The sequence below is a fragment of the Pleurodeles waltl genome, chromosome 5 (genome assembly GCF_031143425.1).
Source record: "Pleurodeles waltl isolate 20211129_DDA chromosome 5, aPleWal1.hap1.20221129, whole genome shotgun sequence".
Lineage (NCBI taxonomy): Eukaryota > Metazoa > Chordata > Amphibia > Caudata > Salamandridae > Pleurodeles > Pleurodeles waltl.
In genome coordinates, this window is record NC_090444.1 from 738,136,832 (window position 1) to 738,153,252 (window position 16,421).

Below are 16,421 nucleotides of genomic sequence, written 5' to 3' on the forward strand. Positions count from 1 at the left end.
CTACACCAACGACACCCAGCTCATCCTCTCACTCTCAGCAGACCCCATCACCACCAAGACCAGCTTCCCCAACTGCATGAAGAATGTCACAGCCTTGATGAATGACAACTGTTTGAAGCTCAACACAGACAAAACCGAAGTGCTGATCTTTGGCAGCCATACCTCCCTCCGGAATGCCACATGGTGGCCTGCTGAACTTAGACCCGCCCCCACACCAAAATACTGCAACCCACAACCTCGGCATCATCCTTGACAGCAAACTCACCATGAAAGGACAGATCAACACAGTCTCTTCTGCCTGCTTCCACACTCTAGCATTAAAAAAAAAAATCAAATGGCTCCTCATAAGCAGGACAAAAACGGTCATGCAAGCCCTAATCACCAGCTGTCTGGACTACGGCAAGGCACTAGATGCAGGAACCGCGGCCAAACTCATGAGAAGGCTCCAGAGGATACAGAATTCAGCAGCCAGATTGATCCTCAACCTGCCTAAGCCGACCCACATCACCCAGCATCTGAGGAACTTCCACTGGCTGCTGTCAATTCAAACTACTGACACACGCCTACCAAGCCCTACACAACCAAGGACCAGCATACATGAACCACATTATAAATTTCCACCAATCATCCAGAAACCTTCATTCTGCCTCCCTCACCCTAGCACAGACACCGTGCATCTGCCTTAGCTACAGCAGAGTCTGCTTCTTCTCCCACCTCGCCACCAACCCCTGGGACGCACTTCCTCTCCACCTCCGAACATTACCCACGCTGACAGACTTCAGGAAGAAATTCAAGACCTGTTTTTTCAACTAAGCCCAGCAACCCAGAACCTGGATACCCTTGCAGGTGATAAGCTGCACACTACAAGTACTGAGTGAGTCTCACCTTGCCTCTATTAATATAGTCTCAAGGGAAACACAGGGCAGTTTGTTCTTCTGTGGCCCCAATGACACTGTAGTGTGTCCCATCATGAGTGCTCATATGTGATCCCCCAGGCAGCTCAGCAGAACCCAAAATCAGAATCCTATTGGCCCCCAGTCCCATTAATCACTAGCCAAGCTTGCTGCTTCAGTATCCCTTCTGCTTGCTCCATGTATCCTGTGTTTATTTCTCTCAACTCTCCAGTCATTTATAGCAATGGCTGCTCCTCTGACCCCTCCTGGGTTGGGGCAACCCCACCTTTACTTGCCCAGGCTGCTTTCTGCAGTCTTGAAAACTCAACCGATTTTGGTGCCTGATCTATGGATTGACTATCCTGCTTACCAGCCCACAGTCACACTGCCCCATCAGCCTGATCCTTAATGCAGTCTATCCTCCAGCAACCCGGCCTCACAAGGCGGCTACTATCATGAAGTTATTTGCCGCTTGCTGCAGTGAATGCTGTCTGGACTGCAGGGCTTTGTGGCACCAGACTGGTCTTGAATTTGGACTCTGCTCTGCTCCTGATGCCTGAATGTGCTATGTGTCACCTCTGCTTGCAGTGTAAGATCCTGCTTGGCCCGCAACTGAAGGGGAGCAGCAGAATCACACTCCTGTGACCATCTCGGCTCAGGCTCCACCTACCACTCGTCATAAGTTTTCATAATGGACAGAGCAGACCAATGGCATCTGAAATATCTTTTTTCCAATGAACCAATCAGGTCTACAGATTTTGTTATTGACTTATCATTGTAATTAAGGAAGCCCAGCTGTATTGCGCATAAGCTTTTGCGCAAAGCAATCTTTAGGAATACTGCAATAAAATTACAAATTTATACATAATTTACAGCAGTATGAAATCCCCACACAAGAAAGCCCAATATGGATTATCTATTCTAACAGCTTGTCTGAGTGGGTCACCAACACCAAAAACCCTTGCCTATCACATTAAAATGTAAAATTCCATGCAACAAAATATCTTATCTTCCTAGAGGCTTTATCACAGTGTAATAGCAATCACTCATTAAAGGCATATTGGCTTTAACAAATGTTTTTTACAATAAATAAATCCGGCCTACTGCCTTTGCCGTAACTTTTCATAATAAACAGAGGAGATCCATGACATCGACAACATTTTCCCAGTGAATGAAGCAGACCCACAGCCTGTACTACTTGCTTCACCCTATAACTAGCACAAGCATACTGAAGTGTGCAAAAACTGGCAACCACCATGTATATATACATAGTGATAAAATTACAAATATGTACAAAGGACTTGATTAAAAGCATCTGTCGATTCACTCCCAGAGCCATCAACTTCATTAAGTTACAGAAAGCAGCAAAGGATTCTGGGGCTTGCAGTTTTTTTTTAAGTATTTGCAGACTATAAGGAAAAGAGCGTGTGGAAAACCTCTGTGTCACCTATTGTTTACTTTGATAAAAGACAGTCTAATAAGAATTATCAAAGTAGTAGGTCTGTGAGGATTACTTTTATTGTTTTGTGTGGCCTAAACTATAAAAATGTGCCACACTGCAAACCGGAGCAATTTTTAACCACATATCGATGTACGATCCACTACAGGGTAACTTGCAGTCCAGGGCCCTCGCACCACTGCACCTGCTGCACAATTTTAAATAATGCTGTTTAAATCATCTCTAAGAAATAAGAGTATCTGACAAGGCTCTCATGGTACAGGCTTCTACACTTTGGATGCCTATCATCTGGAAAATGTTTCTAATGTCTGGAATAAGAACCCCTATTAGTCAGCTGCTACTTTCCTAAATGAACGATGCCACCTCTGCAGAACATTCAAGATTCTCTAAACCTATGCGCTTAGTTTCCATCCCATCAATCTGAGATACAGCAGTGAGTGATGTGTAGAATTGGCCACATTAGATTGTTAGAACTTACTGGAAGACTTATCATTGACACAGTCGATAGACACGTGTTTGTGATTTTTTTAAATTTTATTTTCCATCAAACTACAGAAACAACAGAAGAACTATAAACTAAACAAGGTACAAGAAATTATTATATTATATATTTGCCCACGATACGTATACCAATAACAATTTAAGGGCATGAGGGACCAAAGTGTTTCTCAATCTTTCATCTTCCTCAACTATGTGTCCAGGAGATCTGCTTGCATTTCATGTCCCCATCTCAGGACTAAAATCATGTCATTTTACTCAGCCTCTGGGTTTGTTACTTCTTCATTTGTCTACTCCATCAAAAGGAATGGACATAAATGGGCCCAGCATCTCTGAAGATATCTCAAGTTGTCCAGCAACCCTATCTCTTCCCTGGTGAGATGCAACTCGACATTCAGACAGCAGTAGAACCAGGGCAGCAAATTTTCTATATGATTGATGGAGTGATTTAACCAAACCCAATAGTGTCATCTGAGATGTAAGGTCGCTCAGAGTATCTATCATCAACGACAGGGTATCAAACACTGTTTTGAAGATATCCCTTCACCCCAGGGCAATCTCATGCCAGATTAAATAAACCTGCCCCCCTCTGCATGACATATTACACAAAGAGAACCTTGCCTAATGCCTCATTTCCATAGCACATATTGTCTAGAAGAGTCCCTAGTAGGTCTGCATTCCATTTATCTCTGTATGGACTTGGGCTATAGTCTGCATTGCTGTGTAAAGGGTTGCAAAAATCTACTTGATGTTCGCATCTGACAAGCAGTGCAAGTGCTTTAAAGGCCAAGAGTGCCTGCGGAAACCAAGGAGTAATTTGCTTGCTCGCCAATCTGAGACGAAAATGTAAAAACATGTTTGTGTCTCATGCCTTAGTGTAGTCTGAGGATTTAATATTCCTCCCAGTGCTTTAAATGGGCCGGTACTCTCCGGTACTGAGTACCGGCACTTTTTTATTTTGAGAGGGAGAGTACCGGCACATCTCAAGAAAAACGTAATACTTTTAATTGGAGAGTACCGGCACTTCTCAGAAACAAGCAGGTACTCTGGTACAGAGTACCTGCACTCCTATTTTTCCATTTAAAGCACTGATTCCTCCATCTTATAGATCCCACACTTCACAATATTCAATTTGTGCAGCTTAGATAGGACTTTATTCTCACTAGTCTTAGAGGCAAATTTATGAGGAAGTCACACAGCACAGTAAGTCACCTTGCTGCGCTGTGTGACAGAGAAAGGGCAGGAATGCGCCACATTTAAAAGAATACAGCCCATTCCCACCTTTTCCCCGTGCTGGTGCTGTTTTGGCTGCCTAGAGCCAACGCAGGCACCCTTGCACCATGGTGTAAGTGTGCCTGCGTTGTAAGGAGGATTGTTTTTGTGCAGGAAGGTGCACCTTCCTGCACAAAAACAATCTCCTGAGGCATTTTCCTCTTTGTATGTGTGCTGCAGAGTGCACACATTGAAAAAGGAAAGAACAAGGAGAAATAAAGATATTTTCCCACGTTACTTCTCACCTGGAAGGTGTAGCATTTTGGCGCATTCTCAACTCTAACACTTTTGGTAAATCCAGAAATGCATCAAAATCCATGGGTGTTGCATGAGAACAACCATGCAACACCCATGAAATGCCTCCCTGGGGCAGAGAAATGCAAAGCAGTGATTTACGCTACGTTGTGTTACTCTGGATTTATCAAGCTACTCAGGGCCATGCACGGTGGCCTTGCATGGCTTGATAAATTGCATTTTTGAGATGTGTTACGCATGCAGCACGTTGCGTGGTGCAAGAGCAACGCAACTCCCTCATAAATATGGCCCTAAAAAGTTGCGTAATGAAACTGGAGGGGGGCTCCCATAAAAAGAGCATGGATGGGCCCCCCTCCTGACTCACTCAGGCCAGGTCCTGTGCTGAAGGGGCCCCTGGATCTAGGGCACCCCCACCACGTGGCTGCAGTGGCCTTTGTTACGCCACTGGCCCTAAGTCAATTGTGGGTGGTGAGGCAGAAAAAAGAAGGTGAATGTAATAGGTCAGGCTTTGCTTTGGACAGAAGCATATTCCAGTCTTGCAGTTTACAAGTGCACCGTAGTGATCTCAGCTGACCAACCAGAAATCTTTTAGCACAATATAATAAATATTGGCGTTGGGGCAGCCACACAACATCTTACTGACAGATGGGCCAAATAACACTGAGTGTGCATCCAATAAAAGGCAATCTGTATTGTGCACATAGTACAATTCCATGTCAGATATGGTGAAGTAACCCTGTAGAATTGGAAGAGTCATTACTTGCCAAGACAATCTAGGCTGCTTTCTAGGCAATAACAGTCTCATCAGGAGAGACTTCAAAGATTGGAAAAGCATTTTTAGCAAGGGCTATTGGTATGTTAGTAAAATAATATAAAAACATTGGAACTATTACCATTTTGGTGAGTCCCACATGGCTTGCCTTTGTGGTTGGAAGCTCCATCTCTCTCTGCATTTGGTCTTCTATCTTGCTGACCACAGTCCTGTGGTAAGTTCTAAGTATACCCTCTCTACTTTCACTAACTAAACTGCTAGCTATTTAATCTGGTTGTCATACCATTCTAGTGGGAGGTCTGGCTTATTTTTTTAGGTGGTAAATGGGAACTCTGCAGATTTCCCCAGTTTATGAAAATGCCAGCCACTGCACCAATTTGTATTATTTCTCAGAGAACTGGGATCAGAGTCATGCTGGAGTCTCTCTTAAAGTGATATCATCAGCATATAGTGATACGAGTATATGTTGGGATGTAAATCTAAGAGCATATTCAGAATAAAGCTGACAAAGTCTAGCAACAAGTGGTTAAAGGGAAACAGGATGGGGGACAGAGGACAACTGTGCCGGGTGCTTCTGGACATGTGTATGAGGGTTGAGGTCCACCTATTGATGCAAATTGTGGCCGCATGAGAGGTGTGAAATACTCTCACCCAGTTCAGAAATAATCCAGGCATACCTATTCAGGTTCATATTGCTGTCTTGTACTCCCACTCACGTGGGTCATTTGTCTATCTATCTAGTTGGTGCAGCATAGGGTTCATAAATTGTAGGACATGGAACAGCCTAGGACAAATTCCACCTGATTAGGCAGGGCCAGGCACAATTTATATTAATAATGGTCTGTCCAAATCATACATGCATGGGGCCATTGACACATCTTGGAGGGTGATCAGAAGTGCCTCCCACATCAAGGGGGACAAAAGGTTTTTGACATAGCCTTCCCAAATACCTCTTAGAGGTGTGGATGCAATATCTCAGGAGAATTCCTTGTACAAATTGCACAGAAATCCATCCATATGGGGGCTTTACCAGTTGGTAGGTTCTTAGTTACCATCTTAATCTCACGTATCGTAATGGGCAAGAAAGGTTCTTTGGGCTTCACCTATGGTTGTATAATCCAAATATGCATCAATGTACTTGGCCGTGTTTGTTCCCTGGGATGTGTATAGAGTTTCATAATTTTTTTAAAACAACCATAAAATCTCCTCTGTATTGTACTTGTGGTGGTTGTCCACATCTTTTATGCATATGCTGCCATGAGCCGCCGATGGCTGTTAGATAATGCTAGCTAGTGACTTGCCTGAATGTCCACCTTCTCCATATGAATTTGTTGTGGTGTGTTTGTCCATGTAGTGAAGCTCTCTTTCAGCCACGTTGTTGTACTTTGAAAGTTTGGATCTGATCTGTTCATGAGCGTTTGTGTCTCTAGATACCATGGAGGCATCCTCCTCCAGCTGCTTGATCACCTCCTCTACTCTAGCCAAGTGGTCACGTAGCAGATTCAACAATACATGTTGCTTGGCAATACATTGCTTACTAATTTAATTGTCTCCTATACAGTGATCATTTTGGCTGAGCCCATGTTATTCCTAAATTAATCTGTGATATCATGTCTGATATGGTCTCTAAACAACCTGTACAAGAATGCCCAAGGAGACAATTTTCATTGCGCTCTATTGCTCAGCTATCCATTGAACATTAGTCTGAGGAAGACTGGGGAGTGGTCTGATATTATCTTAGCAAGATGTTCGACTTTAGGCAAGCAGGAGCTCACATCACAAGTGCCTACCCAGTTGTCCAGCTGAGGACAAATATGTGCCCACTGTAAACTTAGGATGCCTCATCCTCTAAATGTCCACCAGGGAGTGGTCAGCTAGGATTTTCTGTAAGGTAGTATCTGTAGAAGCAGTGTATCTGTGTACATTATCTGAATGGTCCGTCTGGAGACTGAGTGCCACATTAAAGTCACCCCACATAGCATGGCCTTCTGAGATAGAGATAATGTCAGGCCCTAGACGTTGTGAAAAAAGCTGGGATAATCGTTTTTGGGACCATATTTGTGACTTAAGTAATATGTTTAGCCCACAAACTGCCTTGTACTATAACATATCTTCCCTGAGTGTCTGACAGCCTGAGTGTTGCAAATGGAAGGTTGCATGTGTATCCACAGCTCTTGCATACATAGAATATGAGGATGTAAAGTAGTGCCCCGCCCATTTGCAAACAATTTGCTATCTGTTCATGTAGTTAAGTGCATCTCCTGCAGGAGTACAATGTCTGTTTTATGCCTGCCTACAAATGCCAAAACCTGTCTAGTCTTACATAGTCTGCTGTGACCACAGACATTCCACATGACAATGGTGCAAGGCAATCCTATGGCATTATCTTCCATGTGTGTCTGAGTGTGTATGTGGCTTTTCAACAATGTAAGAATCTGAGCAGTACCACTGACCGATGTGCTACACGTAACTGCGGCCCTTACTGGCTGAATGATGTGAAAGGTGATGAATACACAAAAACATATCTTCAAACCAACACTAACTCACCATTGAAGGCGGCACCAAAGACCTACTCATCAGATTCTGCTGCGCATTCAACTATGAGAAGAATGGAAGAGGATGGAAAGATCATCTCGCCCACTCTGTTCATACATCATACTAACTGTGCTGAAAATGCCATGCATTCCCAAATCATCCTCCAATGATATGGCATAGCAGTAACTAAAACAGGCCTACAATTGCTTATGGATCTTCCAAATATGGCAGAACATGCATTGCAACAGCACATTAAGGCATTTTAAACAACTTAATTTGAATCACTAGCTGACAGATCTTGGTGTCATTGTTTTCTCTTGCTCAAGCTTCGTATGTGGTTCATCAGAGAGACTCCAGGTATGAAGATGCTTGCTGAAGGCTGGCAAAAATGAGTTGTTTACCACAGGGTGTTGCTTTCAGATTTGCCAGATAAAGAACAGCATATGGTATGTTGAGTTGTTGCAGATTTTTCTTCGCTACTTGGATTGTCAGAGTGAAATCTGTTTACAGAGATATATTCCAACCATTAGTTTGGTTCCCTATTTCCTCTTGCTAGTTTTAGTGCCTGATCTCTACCCCCTGAAACTGAGGACTCCGCCGTCAATTATAGGCCTGGCAGGAACTCTAGGCTGCTGCCTTGGGGCAAGAGAGCACAGCGCTCTTTCCACTATCAACAATTTGAAGAAACTGTCTTCACCAAACAATGAAATAAGCATGTATTCGATAAAGAAGTCCATTTTTCCAGTGTCGGTAGATTCTTATATGCCAAGTATAAGGAGATTGTCCCATCGTGGCATAGCTTCCAAATCTTCATTTCTCACTTTTATTATTACCAGGACCTTGACCTGCATATGACCTTATGATACATATTAAGCCATTCCTCTTGCTTGGTCTTCAAACCAGCTTCCATGTTTGCTCAGCTCCCATAAGATTTCCTTTGGGTCTGTCAATTTTCAGTTAATTTTCGGTGTGTCTGTCTTGTCTATTGTCATCAAGATTTATTGCATGTGCATCAAGAGCAATTTCATGTCTGGGTCTGGGTCACTCGCCTGCTAGATCATTGTATCTACTTAGGAAGCAACGCTGCCCTGGGGATTACGAGTCCCCATCCACCAGCCTTTCCATGGTGGGTAACACCGCCATGGAAAGGCCGCTGGAATGGGGGCGTCTGGGGGCCCCTCCACTGCTCATGCACTAGGCATGGGCAGTGCAGGGGACCCGATGGACACCCCCATCGTGCATTTCACTGCCCGATTTATGGGCAGTGAAATGCGGTTGGGTGCTGTCACACCCGACGCACAACATTGCAGCCGGCTCAATTATGAGCTGGCATTAATGTTGTGGTGCATTTTCTGCTTGGCCAGCAGGCGAAAACGCTGTTTTTCACCCGCTGGCCCAGCGGAAATCTCCTAATATGGCAGGCAAAAGGCCTCCAGCACTGGCAGTCTTTTGCTTGCAGCGTCTTCGGCTGTCCTGGAAAAGGACCTCTGAAGTTGTAATGAGGCCTTATAAGTTGAAGTGGAAAGGTAAAGTTCTGGTAGTTATCTTTCCAGGAGTTTTATGGCAGTGCTCAACATTGGGCCATTCCTCAATCATTACGGTTTTCAAGTCAGAGTCTTTGTGGCATTTACAGCGTTCTGTGTGTTTAGGACGATTCAGTGCAGCAAAAGTGCATGTAACTCAAATATACATGCACAGCTAAGATATGTCTCTTGGATCAGAGTATGTCTACAGCGTCCCTCTATGTGGGGGCCCCACCAGCACCAGGCACAGTGGAGGCACGAGCAGACTGCTCAATGTGACCACAATGTGGGGTCTTATGATGTCACAAAAAGCGGTAGGCCTCGGATGTTCCTCTACATGCAGGGCCCCGCCAACTGTTAAAATCATAGGTGTACGTGCAGCTGACCCAGTTTGATTGCTATGTGACCAGTTTTTTGATGACCCAAATAAGGGCCCTGATGGCCCTCTCTGTGAGAGGCCCTGCCACTCCCAGCACCAAAGGCAAATGGCCCAAAAGGACCTTCCAATGTCACATCGAGGTGGCCATTCTCTTCATATCACAAGGGTGGTGGCCCTGCTTTTATCAGGCTCAAGTTCTATAATGATCTCATCTCCTGCATGTTGGCGCTCTGCTCCTGTCACCTACAATCCTTCTTAATCTCTCTGCTAGGCTCCACAACAGGTTATAGTGCTCCCACAGTTACAGAATGTAACCTTGGGTGTTGCCCATTGCTGCTGCAGCCGCAATTGTGTGCCTGCCACAATTATTTTGGAGAGATGAAACAATCTTGCAGCCAGCTGGTCTTAGTTTGATAAATAAATATTGCAGCAGTGATTATGGGGCTCTCCTTGTGTAATCCTAGTGTCTCCTGGCCCCTTGGTGATCAGATTCTGTGGGTGATGTTGGGTTGGATTTTGGACTCCATTTCGGTGAGCGTTATCCATCGGTGGCCATTTATGAACCTGAGACTCTGGCACTCCCCCATCAATACACAAGTTAATGTTGGAAACCAAGGTCTCTGTGGTCAGGAGGGAGCTGTTAGTAGAACCTTAGGCCTCTCCCTCTGAATCTTCCTAAGCTCCCTGGAGCAAAGGGGAAATGGAGGGAATGCAAAAAGAATGCCCCTTGGCTACTGAATTGACACTTTATTCACTGACCAAGCAAAAAGGTTTATCCGCGGCATTCCTAGTTAACTTTGTATTTCTTTGAACAGTTTGGGGATGTAATTGCAGATCCACTCAGGAAGGGAAATGATGACTAGGTCCAGGCGAAATGTCCATTACATCACCATAATCTCATGCAATTTCACATTATACTTGTTGTGCAAAATTTCCACAATTACTCTATAAGGCCAAATCATGTATTTATAAAAAAGCACTGCAAAAATGTAGTGCGAGGGCACAGGGACGCAAAAGTGACCAAAATGCAAGGGAGTGCTGTTTGCTGTATATTTTAGTACGAAATGCTTCCTCTTGTCAAAAATGGGTGAGATGACGCACTGCACATGAAAATATAGTACCAAATGCTGATTTGTACTTTGGGTAATTACTATTAATTGTGTGCGATTACTTGTTTTTACGCAAATGCAAATGGTGCAAATGTCTCACACCCTACTAATAACGCAGCTGATCCCCCGATACCTTCTTCTCTCCTGTTAAGAATGCTGATGTTAGGGAAAACAGATGATCTTCCTACGAAAGACCAATAGCCTGTCTGGATGGACTCCAATAAATTAACAGGTATTGGATTAGTGGCTTCCGATGATACCTGGCAGGGGGAACTATCACTGTTGTTGCTGACATGTTGCTTCTACCCTGAGGATTACTTTTGGTGATGCCTATTCTTTGCACAACAATCTGATTAAATATTCTTGAAAATTCAAACTTCTTTTGCCTGGTAGGAATACTTTCCCCAGATTTATGCAGAAGTGAGCGCCTTTGAAATGGTGATCTTTTGCCGCCTGTAACCGATAATTTTTATGGTTGAGAAGGAATCCAAATTCCTCCTTGCACATTGCGTTCATCTGTACTTGTGCCTTTAAAAACAAATTAGCACAGAGTAACCAATTATCTAAGAAAGGAAATATTTAAACATCCTGCATCTGAATAAAGGTTATAAATGGCACTAATACCTTTGTGAACACCCTTGACAGCTGATAAATCCAATGACAGGGATGTGAAAGTGAAATAATGTTTTCCCTGCAAGGGAAAGATGAATTGGTATGTGAAAGTAGCTACTGTTCTAAAAAATCTCCTTGTCAAAGACATCAAAGGATGGATACTTTGTCCAGACACCACCTTGAAAGTCCTTGATACCAGAAACCGATTGACTCCATTCAAATCTAGATTTGTTCTTGCTTCCCCCGAGGACGTCCTTTTTTTGAATAGCACTGAATATATTCCTATCACACTTTCTTATAGACAGAGTTCTAAAATCGCCAGATTTTGTATGATGGTTTCTGTCCACGTAAGAGTGCTTGTAACTTGGTTGGATCCTTTGGAAGACAATTTCTTCTGATCATCCTCGCACACAACCACCAATGGCCCTTTGGCTCCACAAATGTATTTTTCAATGTTCTGCAAACAGTGGTACGTGACCTCCTGCCACTACCATAGGTACTTCAGCATTGTCATGTCTAAGTTGGCTGGGGAGGCAAGGCTATGGTGATGAGCCAGACTTTGTCTACTTGGGTGACTACCTATTCCTGAAGGGGGCACCGTTGTTGTTGTTGCCATCTTGGAAACACAAAGGCCTTATTTATAATTTTTTAGCGCCGCATTTGCGTTGTTTTTTGACGCAAAAGTGGCGCAAACTTACAAAATACAACTGTATTTTGTAAGTTTGCGCCACTTTTGCGTCAAAAAGCAGCGCAAATGCGGCGCTAAAAAAGTTTAAATATGGGCCAAAGGATCTTGGCTTTTGTGAGTGATGCTTAAAAGACTGCAGTAGTTTTTTCTCTTTCAGTGATTACTTAACCAGTTCGTATACTTCTGGAACAAAGAGTTTATTTCCATTGAATGGTAGATGGAGAATGATCGATTTCTGTGCTGCATCTAATTTCCATGGTCTCAGACAGATGTTTTGCCTACCCACTGTACTGGTGCCAGAGGTTGTTGCTGTTGCACACAGATTGTCAATAATTGTATTAGAAAGGAAGCAAACCATTACCTCGACGGTACTAGAAGATTAATATAGTATAACTGATTAAGGAAGTGTGCATTGAAGTATTTTAAGGGGTAACTGTAGCTGAGAAATGCCATATTGTCTACATCTTTCCATTCTTTCAAAAGAATGTTGGATTGTATCAGAAGTAAGGAATTTAGAGTACTAGGATCGAATGGCTGGAAAAATAATTAGGGTCCATTCTCTGCCACGTGAAAACCCAACCTTTCTCTCATGTGAGCCACCACTTCAGACATAAGAGAACCTTGAACCAATTTATACTCATGTTTTTCAGGTTCTGCATCCTTCTTACTGGTGTTATCCTCTCTAGGGCGCTTTGTTTTAGTAGTGCAGATGACACTGCTCTATCAATGGGCTACTGCAAATACCATATTGAAAATTTCCTCTGTATCTGAAGGTCCGTGTTCTGTCCCTATGTGCTTTCTTTCTCCCATACATTTATTACCTTCCATCTTGTATTCTGCGCAAGTTGTGAAAGCCTGCTGCAAATGAGCTTTTAAGTATGTTGAAATCACATTCTTGTCACGCCTGTATGAGACTTTAATACAATATGAAGGTTTGAGGCTACAGCCAACTTCTCTTAGTAAAGGATCATCATCCTGTGATTCTGGGTAAATAATTTAGGCCCCGATTCACAAAGGCAAAGTTAGACATGAAGTCTAGGTTTAGACCTGAAGTCTAAGTTTAGACCTGCAATCTAAGTTTAAACCTGAAGTCTAAGTTTAGACCTGCAACCTGAGTTTAAACCTGAAGTGTAGGTTTAGACCTGAAGTGTAAGTTTAGACTTGAAGTCTAAACTTAGAAATCAAGTCTAAAGCTAGACTATAGGTCTAAACTTAGACTTCAGGTCTCACCTTTGTGAATTGGGCTCTCTATTTTCGTGTGCCAAAAAAACATGAATGCGACTGTGAGTAAACTAGTGCTGATTGTTAAGCGCTCCAATACCGAAAAAAGGGCTCTGAACGGCCTCGAGTATAGATGCGTATTGCCAATTCCGAGGCTACTGTAGCCAGGTCCGAGACAGGACAAAAAAGACGGCTTGAAGGGTTTATGTATAGAGGAGTCAGGGCAAGGATATTAACCGCTTCTGTGCCTTGGACGAGATCATCTCGTCCAAGGCTACAGTTCCCCTGTGCCTTGGACGAGATCATCTCGTCCAAGGCACAGGGTAACTTGGGGGAGCGCTAGCGCGCCCCCCCATGCACCCCCCTACCCCCCAAGGCGGGGATGGAAGGGGAACACCTTCCCCTTCCACACCCACCCCCGCCCCCCCTGTGACGTCAGCGCACAAGCGCACGCTGGTTTGTCACAGGGGCCTCCCCCATCGCACTGGAAGCTCTGCTTCCAGCACAATTGAAAGAGAAATGCAAAAGCATTTCTCTTTCAATCACTGGGGGAGGCCCAGAGGGGTTTCAAAGGGAAGGAAAAGTATTTCCTTCCCTTTGAAGTCTCTCCAAGGGTTTCAAAAGCCGGATTGCTTGCAATCCGGCTTTTGAAACCCCACTAGACACCAGGGATTTTTTTTTTTTTACTGAAATTTCCATAAGGGAGCAACCCCTTGGGCAAGGGTCGCTCCCATGGGGGGCATTTTTTCGGGAAGGCCTTTCTACCCCCCCCCTGGGGCCTATTACTAGGCCGATCTGCCCCCAGGGGGGTGCAGAAACCTCTAGGCACCAGGGACAATTTTTTTTTTTTATTTTTTTTTTTATGTTTCATTTTATTTTTTTAGGTGGGGAGCGACCCCTTAGGCAAGGGTCGCTCCCTGGGGCGGCAAATTTATATTAGGCCGATCTGCCCCCAGGGGGGGCAGAAACCTCTATGCGCCAGGGCAAAAAAATGTTGTGTGTTTTTTTTTTTGCTGTTTGTTTGCTTTTTTAGAGATGGGGAGCGACCCTAGGTCTCTAGTTTTCAGAAGGCTAGAGGCCAAAATCTACAGGTAGGCACTTCGCAAAAAACACCTCCTGTTTTCTTCCAAAAATTTGGATGTATCCACGTTGCGCTTTGTGTCCTGTCGCGGGCGCTAGGCCTACCCACACAAGTGAGGTATCATTTTTATCGGGAGACTTGGGGGAACGCTGGGTGGAAGGAAATTTGTGGCTCCTCTCAGATTCCAGAACTTTCTGCCACAGAAATGTGAGGAACATGTGTTTTTTTAGCCAAATTTTGAGGTTTGCAAAGGATTCTGGGTAACAGAACCTGGTCCGAGCCCCGCAAGTCACCCCTCCTTGGATTCCCCTAGGTCTCTAGTTTTCAGAAATGCACAGGTTTGGTAGGTTTCCCTAGGTGCCGGCTGAGCTAGAGGCCAAAATCTACAGGTAGGCACTTCGCAAAAAACACCTCTGTTTTCTTCCAAAAATGTGAATGTGTCCACGTTGCGCTTTGGGGCGTTTCCTGTCGCGGGCACTAGGCCTACCCACACAAGTGAGGTATCATTTTTATCGGGAGACTTGGGGGAACATAGATTAGCAAAACAAGTGTTATTGCCCCTTGTCTTTCTCTACATTTTTTCCTTCCAAATATAGGAGAGTGTGTAAAAAAGACATCTATTTGAGAAATGCCCTGCAATTCACATGCTAGTATGGTCACCCCGGAATTCAGAGATGTGAAAATAACCACTGCTCCTCAACACCTCATCTTGTGCCCTTTTTGGAAATACAAAGGTTTTCTTGATAGCAATTTTTTACTCTTTATATTTCAGCAAATGAATTGCTGTATACCCGGTATAGAATGAAAACGCACTGCAGGGTGCAGCTCATTTATTGGCTCTGGGTTCCTCGGGTTCTTGATGAACCTACAAGCCCTATATATCCCCGCAACCAGAGGAGTCCAGCAGACGTAATGGTATATTGCTTTCGATAATCTGACATTGCAGGGAAAAGTTACAGAGTAAAACGTAGAGAAACATTTATGTTTTTTTCACCTCAATTTCAATATTTTTCTTTTTCAGTTGTTATTTTCTGTAGGAAACCCTAGTAGGATCTACACAAATGACCCCTTGCTGAATTCAGAATTTTGTCTACTTTTCAGAAATGTTTAGGTTTCTGGGATCCAGCATTGGTTTCATGCCCATTTCTGTCACTGACTGGAAGGAGGCTGAAAGCACAAAAAATTGCAAAAATGGGGTATGTCCCAGTAAAATGCCAAAATTGTGTTGGAAAATTGGGTTTTCTGATTCAAGTCTGCCTGTTCCTGAAAGCTGGGAAGCTGCTGAGTTTAGCACCGCAAACCCTTTGTTGATGCCATTTTCAGGGGAAAAACCACAAGCCTTCTTCTGCAGCCACTTTTTCCAATTTTGTTGAAAAAAACGAAATTTTCCCTGTATTTTGGCCAATTTCTTGGCCTCCTTCAGGGGAACCCACAAAGTCTGGGTACCTCTAGAATCCCTAAGATGTTGGAAAAAAAGGACGCAAATTTGGCTTGGTTAGCTTACGTGGACAAAAAGTTATGAGGGCCTAAGCGCGAACTGCCCCAAATAGGCAAAAAAAGGCCTGGCACAGGAGGGGGAAAAGCCCTGGCAGCGAAGGGGTTAAATCCAAAAGAAACTATGCCAAAACCCCTTGACTACCATTGCATTACAAGGGAATGGTCTGTTTCAGGGATGGGACACTCCTCAAACCGCTGGGGCTGAAACGAGGAAAAGGTCTGGGAGGTAATGCTCACCGCTGACACTTTAGGGTGATGAGCTTCAGGTGAAGGTCGGTAAATTGAATACATTGAAACCTGGTACCAGTAACAGCTGTAATGTACAGCACCGAGAAATAGCGGAAGTGCGACATGAAGTGCTATATAAAAACAAGCCGTTTCTTTTCCTTTCCTGTCCACAGGGGCGTATAGCGGGCAAGGGACCCCCAGTCCTCTTGGGGGGCCCGAATCTTTTATGGGGTCCCTAAGCCCCAAATTCAGTGAATATCGGTGAGATATTGGAGACTCAGGGGCCCCCTCGTCACATTCCGTAAGTGGGGGGCTCATTAGTTTCCTGTAGGCCACTGTCCTCGTGTCTGGATGGGTTGCTCGCAAGTACTGAAAGATGTTTTCTAGCTCTCTGTGTGT